At 48.4% G+C, this 11,212-nt stretch overlaps 1 protein-coding gene across 4 annotated transcripts in view; it reads left to right on the top strand.

The window, feature by feature from the left end:
• Positions 1–1,260: 1,260 nt before the first annotated feature.
• Positions 1,261–11,212, top strand: part of PKNOX2 (PBX/knotted 1 homeobox 2) — a 214,059-nt gene continuing 204,107 nt past the window's right edge. For all 4 annotated transcript variants that reach the window (XM_008064251.2, XM_021715647.1, XM_008064252.1 and 1 more), the window contains exon 1: positions 1,261–1,333. The gene's annotated coding sequence lies outside the window, so the exon portion shown is untranslated. The remainder of the gene's footprint in view (positions 1,334–11,212) is intronic.

The following is an 11,212-nucleotide window of genomic DNA, read 5'->3' as shown; positions in this document are numbered from 1 at the left end:
TGAACTTTGATCTTGCAGGTATTAGTGGACAGCCCCAGAGGAAACGCCTTCGCACGGAGGACATCATTACGAACACGAGGGACAATTTATTTCCATGAGCACATCTCACTACATCCTATGCCTGAATCTTCTAACTGAGATTCCACCTTCTTCTAAGAAGATTTTTTCTGTCTTGTTTTAATTAAACGGAAAATACTAAAGGGGATGAGGGGTGTTCTACATTATGTCATTTCCCTGTTGAAAAGCCTTCAGTAGCTCTATGTGCTCACAGGCCAGCCTGACCTCTCTTGCCTGATACTCAAAGCCCTGGATGCCTGGCCCCACCCTGCTTACCTGGCATTATTCCCTCTTCTATTCTTTCCTAGGCAGACCAACCTTTGTGTTGTCCCAGAACCCTCTGTGCTTTCCCCTTCCTGGCCCTTGCTCAGATGGTTCCCCTTCCTTGGAATGTCCCCTCTCCCTTTTACCAGCCAATTCTTGCCTGTCCAATCCTCCAAGACCCCACTCAAATTCTACCTCCTCATGAAACCTCCCTTGACTGCTTCAACTCTTGAGACTTCGTGTCTCTTTGGAGAGAGACTGAGCATCTCTTCCATAAAGTTTAGCACGACTTCATGTATAGTCTTGCCTTATGTTGTTTATCCTAGAAAGACAATTAAAAGCAATCAGTTTTTAAAAAGTCTTTCCAACCTTGCCCCCATCATTCTTCTGCATGCACATTTTCCTTTACACTCAACTAGACTCTTTACCTTTATTTGAAAGTTCTCTTCTGCAGCAAGACTTTCATAACAATGGGATCAGTTTTATTGTTTGCTTACTTTTTGCACTCTTCTCCATCTAGACTGCAAACTTTCACAGGGGCCCTTAGCTCCGTCCCCCTGCATGGGGTCTTCCATTAGGCAGGAGGCACTAGTAAATGATTATTGCCTTGGTCAGCTCAGGGCACTCAACAGCCATGAGCCTTTATTTCTGTGGGATTCCTGTAGGGAAGGGGATAAAATTCTTAAGAAATGGAGGCACCAAGCAGGTAGGGGAAAGCATGATCCTCTCTCTGTGTCCTGGTTAGCTCTAACCAATAATCATTGTACACCAGGAGTCCCTTGCTAGGAAACTTTCCCACTTAGCACTGTGGGCACAAGGCTGCCAGCCTTGGCTTTGCTCCCAAGCCAGACCCACCTCTGGGTTTACCACTATCCCCACCCTGGCTCTCACTCCCGGTAGAATCTTACACAGTTTATAAAGATGTTTTTTTTTTATTGACAGGTGAAGTCTGGAGCAAGACTCTGAGGCTTTCTGTCCTCCATGCTGCTCACTAAAAAAGGGGCTGTGAACTGTAAGTAACTTTGATTGGCGTTTTCCATGCTGACTCAATAAGGTTATGGGTTAAAGACCAGCCCTGAACCTGATCTTTAACAGCCATGCATTGTGCAAGAGAAACATTCAACAATGAGCTAGTCAGAATGTAAAATACAGTGGAGCTCTAATTAGATTATGTCTGAATGTGACAAAGAAGCCCTGTAATATGACATCCTATTTAATTAGACTGTATTGATTGTGCATTAAGGTGGATTTGATGTGTAACGTGTGTCATGAGTGCTAGAGAAGGAAGCTCTTGAGTTTGCAAGGCCAATCCAGACCCCAGCCACTATTGCCTGTGGATTCAGCTAGGGAGGCAGTGAGAGGAGGAAGTGGCAACATAAGTAACAAAACTGGGCCAAGTTTATAGCCCACACTTGCTTCTATATCTGGTTATTTCTGGGGAGGTATGGGGGAGGAAAAAAGAAATGCTGCTGACCACTTCCCTTCCATCAGGCCAGTAATAACTCGACCTCATATTTAGGCTTATACTGGGTCTCCCCATTTGGCAAAAGTCTACCCACCTGTGGGACCTAGCCTAAGTCCCACCTCTCCTGTAGAGCCTTCTTCGCTAGCTCCACCTACAAATGATTCCTCCTTCTCCTGAAATTCTGCAGCATTCACACGTGGCCCCCTCCTTGTCACTGTGCTCTCTCCAGCTAGGCCGTGAGCTCCTGGAAGGTAAAAGCTGGGATCCCCATTTCTTCATTTGCCGTCCATACCCTCAGCCTAGTTGCTGTTTAGTAAATGTTAGCTAGATGAGTTGCCCTGGGCCAGCATGGCTTCTCCACCCGCTTCTGGGCCTACCCGAGACTGAGCTGCTGCTGAGGCGACTTTGATAGTACATTGGTTTCTAACCAGTCCATGGAATTATAAATGATTAACCATTATCAGTGCACATCTTCACCTCTGTGTAAAAATAGATTGACTGTAATGAGTATTTGAATAAATCATAAGAATGGCCGCCCTGTGATCGGCTAACATCCTGCCGATGGCTGCCTGGTGAGTGAGCCGGGCGCCGGCCCTCCCGCCTAATGGCCTGCGATTCAGTGCCGGTTGCCTCTGTGATTGACGGGCCTGGGCTCCCAGGGCACCTCCTCTGCAGCCCTGCTCTATATAGTGGTCGGATCCCCTGGCTGAGGGATGGGAATGCGGGGGAAGGGGGCCTCCCTCCATGCTGTTCCAGGAAAGCCTGCCTAGAAGGTGGGGCCCAGGGTGGGCGGAGGGGAGCCAGACCAGAAGATAATGACCTTTGTGAGAATCGATGTCTCCTCGCATCAGAGGTTAGAGGGACCTCATAACTCAAGTCAAGTATGAGGAGCAAGCTGAGCGTGAACCTTAATGAGAGCTGAAAGTGTGGAGGAAATAGGTCTGCACATTACTCCCTCCCCCGACCCTGAGGGTAGCTGGGCACCTCAACTCTGGGCCACCCACTCCCAGGGAAAGCTCCCTCGCAGGGACACACTGTTGGATCTGCAGTGAGAAACCAGGGAAGCTCATTTCTTCAGGTCTCAGGGCTCTGAAATGGGAAGAGTCAAATGATCTTTCAGGGAGTGGTTTACCAGGGCTGTGACAGGCATGAGGATCCTGCCTTTTGGAGGAGGAGGAAGGGGAGGAGCAGGGGCAGGCTCAGAATGATGGTACCAGTTGCAGAAGGAAGATAAAAGTCTGAAGTTTCAGAGAGAAGACCAGTGAGGACTGGATTTGAGAGGGAAACAGCAAACACCCCAATTTACTTCCAGGGGTGTCCCAGTTACCAGGCTGTGTAACAAATCACCCTCAACAGAACGGTTTAGTGACATTTATATTGCTCATATATTCTGCTGGTCAGGAATTCAGACAGGGCATGGTGAGGACAGCTTGTCTCCATGCCACCAGATATGGAATCTCAATGGGGGTAACTCAAAAGCTAGGTGCTGGAATCATTCAAAGACTCATCACTTGTAATTCTGGGCTTTGATGCCAGCTGTTGGCAATCCCTGCCATAGATAAATCAAACCTTCTCTTAATTCACAGAATGTCTTTTTCAGAGGCCAGGTGAGGCTTCCTTCCTGGGCAGGATATGCTGGTGTTAGGGAGTACTCAGCTAGTAGAAACCCCTTCTTCATGGTCCATCTCAGCAAGAGTGGATCTAGTTTGCAACCCACACCCTGAATGAAATGTCAAGTGTGGAGGAGTCTTGGACTGGGACTAAGGATTCACAAACCCTGAGCCCTTCATTCACATCAGGGCTTCCCATACCTCCATCAACATGGCCTTCAAGCTTCAACTTTCAAGTGAGGTTTCAGACAAAGATAAGGTTTTAAGATGCTACAAGGGGCTGCACTGGGTCCTGGGGAATTCTGAACAGATCTTCCTCCCTGACCTCACATCCTCTACCCTCTTCCTTCCCCTCTGCCACATACCATGACTGGGGGAGTCTGTGCCATTCAAGAACCAGGCTCCCTTTTCTTTGCCCTGACCCAGATGCAGTTAACATTTGGAAGAGGACCTGAGTGCCCTGAATGCCTTCTTGTGATATAAAGAGATAGGAAAAAACCCAGGCAACCAAAGAGTGGAAATAAAACCAGCCTATCTTCCCATATGCCAAAAGGGAGGGGTCAGGGTAGAGAGGGGTGAGTGGGTTTGATCTTGGTGAAGAGGTGTGGGGAGTTAGAAGGAGAGTCTTAGGTTCTGCCACATTAGCTTAATATTAATATTAGTAGCCAACATGTATTGGGCACTTACTATATGCTAGGCACTATGCTAAGCCCTTGGGGTATATTTTCTCATTGAACCCTCATACTGTTTAATAGGATGCTGTTATTTTCTCTGTATAGTAGGAAAGGAAAGGAGGCTCAGAGCACAGGGAGAAATACTCTAGGAAGTAACAGAGTAAGTCTGTAACAGAGTTGAAATTCAACTTACAACTCTCTATTCTAGAGACTTACACCACTTCCTTGTGTGGTTCCAAGAACCTCAGTTTACTCCCTTGTAAAGTGGGAATGTCTGATGACATCATCCCCCAATATCACCTTTAATTCTCAGATACTAAACATGCAGATAAGATGCTGGGAACTGCTTGGGTGTTATCTAAGTGGACCCACTTTATGAAGTTGAGTCTGGATGAAAGTATAGTTTGAGTTCCTGTTCTTTCTCCTTTCGTGAAACTTAGGTCAGGAAATTAATATTTAACTTGGGCAGGTGAAGGAAACAAATATAAACATAAAGCTCTTTCAGATTTTCAAGGCTGTAGCATGGTGGGTAGGGGGCAGGATAGGGGTGGGGAGCTCAGCTGGGCTCGGTGGCTCAGCCGTAATCCCGCACCTTTGGGAGGCTGAGGTGAGTGGATTGCCTGAGCCTGCGGGTTCAAGACCCGCCCAGGCAGCGAGACCTCATCTCTACAATAAATCAAAAAATCAGCCAGGCATGGTAGCGCATGCCTGTAATTCCAGCTACTTGGAAGGCTGAGGCAGAAGGAGCACCGGAGCCCAGCAGGTCGAGGCTGCGGTGGCCGGGAGCGTGCCACTGTACTCCAGTCTGGGCAGAGTGAGACTCCAACTCAAAAAAAAAAAAAAACAAAAGAAGTCCAGAGCTCAGGTTTGAATCCCAGCCTTGTGACTTAGCACCTTTGTGATCATGGACACATCTCTTTGGTCTCTGAATTCCTCATATCTAGAATGGAAATGGGATTGTGTCTACTTCCCAGGACTGTTGTGGGGACTCAGTGAAATCTAACATGTGCCCTCACCTCCTGGCACACAGTAGGTACTCAGTAATGGTTACCCCTTCATTCACCCAGTACATAAATAAAAAGTGGAGTTGGAAAGAAAAGTTATTCCTTTCCATTGCTTCAGACAGAGATGGTCAAGAATCTTGCCTTTAACTGTACTCTCCATAATAGTTCATAAACTATTGATATTTTAATAATACACATTAGCGTCTTGCCCTTTGACAAATGAATATTGAATGAGCAATAAAGAGGCAAAAGAGTAACCGTGTGTGCTGCTGTGGAAAAGCTGGAGTCTTAGGTGGTTGTCCAAGGGAATGCCCCCTTTCTAGAGACCTTGTGACTCACCCCTCTCCCCAGTGACCCCTAGAAAACAGCTCTGAAAAGGAGTTCAGAATCCAGCCAGCCCAACCCAGTCTAAGCAGGATTTGTCCTCTTTTTTTTTCTTTCGGTTGACTGGAGGAGACTTGGGAGAAGAGAGAAAAGGTCATTAAAGAGTCACTAAAAGGCTGAATGTTTTACCCCATGTGAAACACTCTGGGTCTCCCCATTGCTTTTGCTGAAGCACCTACTTTCTTCCTCACATACTCTCTCCCCTCCATAAATTAAAAGTCTGAAGACAGACAGCACTCCCACAAGAAAACAGGCAATAAACCTAGAAAAAAACAGACTAGTTCCTCCCACTACCCTCCATGTTTGACCAGGTATTGATGGAGCTTATGCTTGCGGGTGTGTACTAAGGTGTGTAAGACAGAATTTCCTGCCTCTTTCAGCTCCTGCTCCTAGCCCCGCTGCCAGAGCCTCCAGTTTCTTGTGGCCTCCATCTGGGCTGGTAGTCCTTGAGTGTACACAGCGCAGTGACAGGGGCTCTTCGTTGGTCCAGCTTAATTGGTGTGATTTAATGGCGTTTCTGGTGGATTCAGATTTATACGGCTTTCTGAGCTGCAAATCTGCTTTCTAAATGTAGAATTTTTGTGGAGTGGTAAAAAATAATGGCTGTTCTGTGATTCCTGCCTCCTGAGCTAGGAGATTGCAATTTACATTATGCAAATAGACATTATGCAATCAAGGCACTTTAGCAGGAATCTGGCGACAGAGAGGCCGCTGATGAGATGCCGAGGTCTGCAGCCCCAACTGGAGGCGCCCCGGAAGAGTGAGATGAAGTGGGGAGGGGGTGTGCCAGGCGGGGGAGGAGGCAAAGAGTCTGTTCCCCTGGCCCAAGGAGGCAGAGTGGAGCCTGCCCAGAGATGAACGCATCAGGGAGCTGCCAAAGCGACTCTCTCAATTAATGGCTTTGTTTAATCATACCCCCTGTCCAGAAGAGTATTGTCTTACGGATAATTTCGTTTGCCTAACGAGATTTTGCTAATTAAATCTCCTTTCAGTTGGTGTGACTATGCCTGCAGGAGAGGGGGCTATTTGGAGTCTTCTCCATAAACCTTTCTGGAGAGGAATTGGGAAGGAAGGATGGGAGGGAAGGGGGATAAGAGATGGAAAGGGAGGGAGACCCTTTCCTGCTGTGTGCAGGGTGAGAGGCTTTGAAGCAGGGTTTGGAATCTGCAAGGTGGCTGTCACCCATCCAACTTGCCTTTCCCCTGTCCCTGGAAATGCAGACAGCCATAAATCCTTCCTTGTCCAGCCTGAAGGGATTTCCCTCCATTTTCTTCCTCTATGGCTCCTGTCACCTCTGCCGTATCCATCCTCAGGCACTCCCCAAATCCTGAGAGAGAGAACCACGAGGTTTATAAGGAGGTTCTGAAGTATTTCCAAACACTACTCCCAGCAGCCCTGGCTGTGGTGGTATGGGATCCCCTCCCCTTGCCTTTGCAGTTAGCCAGCCAGTCTGGCTCTTCAGATAGGAAAAATTGCTCCAAAATTGGCCATTTCTCCAGGGATAATTGCATGAATCAAAGAGGAAAAATACCTCGTTAGATTCATTTATCAGCAGAGCTCACCAAGGAGAGCCTCCTGTATGTGGAAGAGCCTAGTGCTTTGCCTGTGATAGCTGGCGGCCAATTAATACTGTTGTGTGTATATGATCATGTCGCTCCTGCACTGGACCAGCCCAGTGGTTCTTCATTATCCACAGGTTGAAGGTTAGCTCTCTTGGCCTGGCTGACCATGGGGTTCACAATTCAACCCTGGTCTGCTTTCCCATCTTCATCTCCCTCCCCTTGGCTGCTCCCTCCTTCCTGTAAAAACACAGACACACAGACACAGGGGTATCCTACACTTGATACCCTGAGTATGCTGGATTGCTCAATTTCCCCCCAAATACACTATCTACTTTTAGGCCTTAGTGTCCTTGCACGTATCCTCTGTCTAGAATATCCTCAGCCTGGGAAACCCTTGCTTCTCCTGTAACACTTGACCCACATATCTCCTCTTTGACTACCTCCTTACAGGTTTGCCCTACCTCCCCCACCCCAGCATCACTGCACTGCCTTCCCTATAGATCATCACAGGGCCTCAAGCACAGTGATTAGTTATTCTATCCAAGTTAAGGACTGAATCTCATTCTTCTCTTTTTTTTTGAGTTGGAGTCTCACTCTGTCGCCCAGACTGGAGTGCAGTGGCCGCTCCCGGCCACCGCAGCCTCGACCCGCTGGGCTCCAGCGATCCTTCCGCCTCAGCCTTCCGAGTAGCCGGAATTACAGGCGCGCGCTACCATGCCCGGCTGATTTTTTGATTTATTGTAGAGATGAAGTCTCGCTGCCCAGGCGGGTCTTCTGCCCAGGCGGGTCTCAAACCCGCGGGCTCAGGCCCACTCACCTCAGCCTCCCAAGGCATGGGATTACAGGCTGAGCCACCGAGCCTGGCTCTCATTCTCTTAATCCCAGTACCTTGAATTGTGCCTGGCCATAATAGGCACCCTACAAGGCTGGTTGAGAGAAAGGATGAATGAATGAGCTAAGGAGAAGAGGGTGGAATGATGGAGAAGTACACTCTAGTTAATCCTCCGTGAGCCCTGGGACAAATGATGGTGGGGGACCAGGAGCCTGATTTCTGCCGAGGCCGTTCAGCGCTACCTGCCCACCCCTTCATTACCCATTCACAGGTGGGCAGGTACTTCATTTGCTGATCCCCTTCTGTGCAGGGGCCCTGCACTGAATGTATCCTGTCTCACTTCACATGTTCTCACAAGGACTTTGTGTGAGCTGGGTATTATATTTGCAGAGGGATCTTGTTTGTCCTCCTCAAAGGGCAGTGCGGTGCTTGCCTGTAACTGGGCCCACTGTGGTTCCCAGAAGAATCCACCTGTAGGGAATTGAAAACCTCTATGCTCCCAACCTCGCCTCCCCATTCCACTCATCCATCCATCCCAATGGGAACTTAAGCTGCCCTGAGAGTGTGTCCCACCCCCTTGCTTCCCTTGACACCAAGGCTCATGCATGTGGTGGGATACCCATGTGTGCCTGCCTGTCTGTGTCTGTTCATGCTGGAGGCTGGAGTGATGAACAGGCCCCACAGAGTGGACTTCAGCTGCTGGTTCTGGACAGTTCTGGACTGTTGCCCAGCTGGCAGTCATATGCCAGGGATGGAGGAGCCTGCATTCCATGCTGGGGGCCGGACAGCCCAGGAGAAATGACTCAGATCTTCATGTGTGGTGTGGTTGCATGTGTAAGGATGTGAGCAAGGCAGATTTTGTAGAGGGTGACTTTGTGTCTTTCTTGGTTGCTGAGTTTTTGTGCTCTGCTTCTTACCCTGTGGTCCAGGTGTGTCTGTCCAGTGGTTTGTCTCTTCATCTAGGCTAATAACCATCTTAGTATCTCCTCCATTCTATGATCTGTGTCTCTAGTGTTTCTAGGTATGTAGTCAGTGCTCAACAAATACTCAGTGAATGCACAAGTGAATAAGTATGGACTTCGATGTCACAAACTTGAGGTCTGTTATTTGCCTAGCTGGGACCTTGGGATTTAATTTTCTCATCTAGACAGCAAGAATAACAATACTCCCAGTTCTGTCTTTCTTGAAGGGTTGTTGGTAGAGGATTATAAGAGACATGTGAAAGTATTTTATAAACTATAAAGCACTGCACAAGTATAAGAGGTTATTACTATAATGGTTATTACACTTGAAGTGATAAGTGATCATTGTGTTTGAAAATTAGAGATTCTATTTTCAGGAATATAAAACCATCCAGGCCTGATTTAAAATCTGAGAATTACTGAGCAATCATTATAGGAACTGTTTCTAGATTTGACCAACCTTGAGAACTTTCATGGGGAAGAACCTCAGCACAGAGAGGTGCTTCTCCCCTTCCTGGTGGACTGTCACTGGGGTGAGAGAATGAGTCTGAGAAAGTGGTCCATCTTCATCTGAGCCACCTGTCCCCCCAGTGGCCCATTTAAATGATTTTTCCTAAGTCTCTGCCATTGTCTAGACTTTCATGCCTCATCTTTGCACATGCTGTTCCCTCTACCAGGAATGCTTTCCCGCCTTTTCTCCACCTGTCTTTTGAGCCTCTCATGCCAAGTTGCTGCTTTATCTCCAGGCTCCCAGATTACCAAGTTTGCTTCTATGAGGGCACTTACCACAGTGTAACTGGGACTATTCATGTCTGCCTCCCTGAACACAGTGTGCACTGCTAGAGCAGGTATGGGCTTCACCCATCACTGCAACCCCAGAGTGAAGTGAATGAATGAATGGAAGGATGACAGATGATGGCAAGGGTTGGGGCTTAGTATCTGCACAGTACTTGAACTTCTGAAGGACCCTAAGCTTCCAGAGCATTTGGGGAAGAAGAAGCTTCAGAGAGAATAGCACTGCCTTGTAAATCACCCCCAAAATTTCTGAGCTATTTATTTTTTTATTTTTTTATTTTTTTGAGTAGGAGTCTCACTCTGTCGCCCAGGCTGGAGGGCAGTGGCATACTCACAGTCATCCCAGTGTTGATCTGCTGGGCTCTGGTGATCCTTCTGCCTCAGCCTTCCAAGTAGCTGGAACCACAGGCATGCACTACCACGCCCGGCTAATTTTTTATTTATTGTAGAGACGAGGTCTTGCCAAGTTGCCCAGGCTGGTCTCGAACCTGCGGGCTCAGGCAATCCACTTGCCTTGGCCTCCCAAAGTGCTGGGATTACAGGCTGAGCCACTGAGCCTGGCCCTGAGCTATATCTTATCCGTTGTCATGTCCCAAAAGTCATTGAGGCTGATCTTCCCTAGGATCACTGGACCTGGGGACCTCAATTCCTTATAGGCGGTGACCGGCACTCAGCCAGCTGGGAGTGTGGGCTCCAGGCTGGAGCTACAACCTGAGGATGAGGAGGTACTGCCTGTCACTGACCTCTGCAGGTGAGCAATTGTTCACCTGGGGAGGCAAACGCTGCCAACCCTTCCAGATTCAGTCTCCTGGCAGGGTTGGTCCCAGCTGGTGGAGAATCTGCTGGAAGCCCTCCTGGGTTCTTCCTGGGTTCAAGGCATCTTGTCTCCTGCCTGTTCTGGGCCTCTCGCCCCACGCCCTCTCACTCCCAGCCCCAGGCAGCCTCAGCAAAGTGCCGGGGGGCTGGGAGGCTTTTCATTACTGAATGCACTGAACCTATTTGTGAGTGTTTTGCAAAGTGTTTAATCCAAGGTGTTCCCTCAATTAAATTAGTGCAAACATCTGTGTCCCACATCCACCTCCATTTGCATTCTGTGCCATTTATTACAGCGGGAAATTGGAAGGCACCTTAGGAATACTTAGGACCAAATTAGGCTAGGTTGGGGTGGGCTTCTGGGGGAAGGTGGGGTGCCTATGAGATTGGTCCACAAGGCAGATCTATCTCCAGGCTGGGACTTGTGAAGAGCTACTTTCTGGTGCAGGCAGCCATGGTTCGGGGAGAGCGGGGAAGAAGAGGGGGCCGTGTCCAGGTCCAGAAGCACCTGTGGGGTAGGTTGGGTGAGTTTAATGAATGCCCCTGGTCCCCACTTGGGGCAGAGTACCTACAGAGGTAGGAGGCGTTCACTGTTGTTTTTTAACTTAAAGAAAAAGTGTATTGCTTTCAAGTGACCCACCCGAATTGATGCCTGGGGAAGTCTTTACCTGCTAGAAGGTGGGATTTTTTTCATCATGAAACTGCTCAGCCTTGGTGACTGACTGAGCATGGGTAGCAGCTTCTCTTTTCTTCTTCTTTCTTTTTTTTTTTTTTTGAGTTGGAGTCTCAC

The sequence above is a fragment of the Carlito syrichta genome, unplaced genomic scaffold, assembly GCF_000164805.1.
Source record: "Carlito syrichta isolate Samal-C Ts95f unplaced genomic scaffold, Tarsius_syrichta-2.0.1 Scaffold307242, whole genome shotgun sequence".
Taxonomy (NCBI): domain Eukaryota; kingdom Metazoa; phylum Chordata; class Mammalia; order Primates; family Tarsiidae; genus Carlito; species Carlito syrichta.
This window is presented reverse-complemented; position numbering and strand designations above follow the sequence as displayed.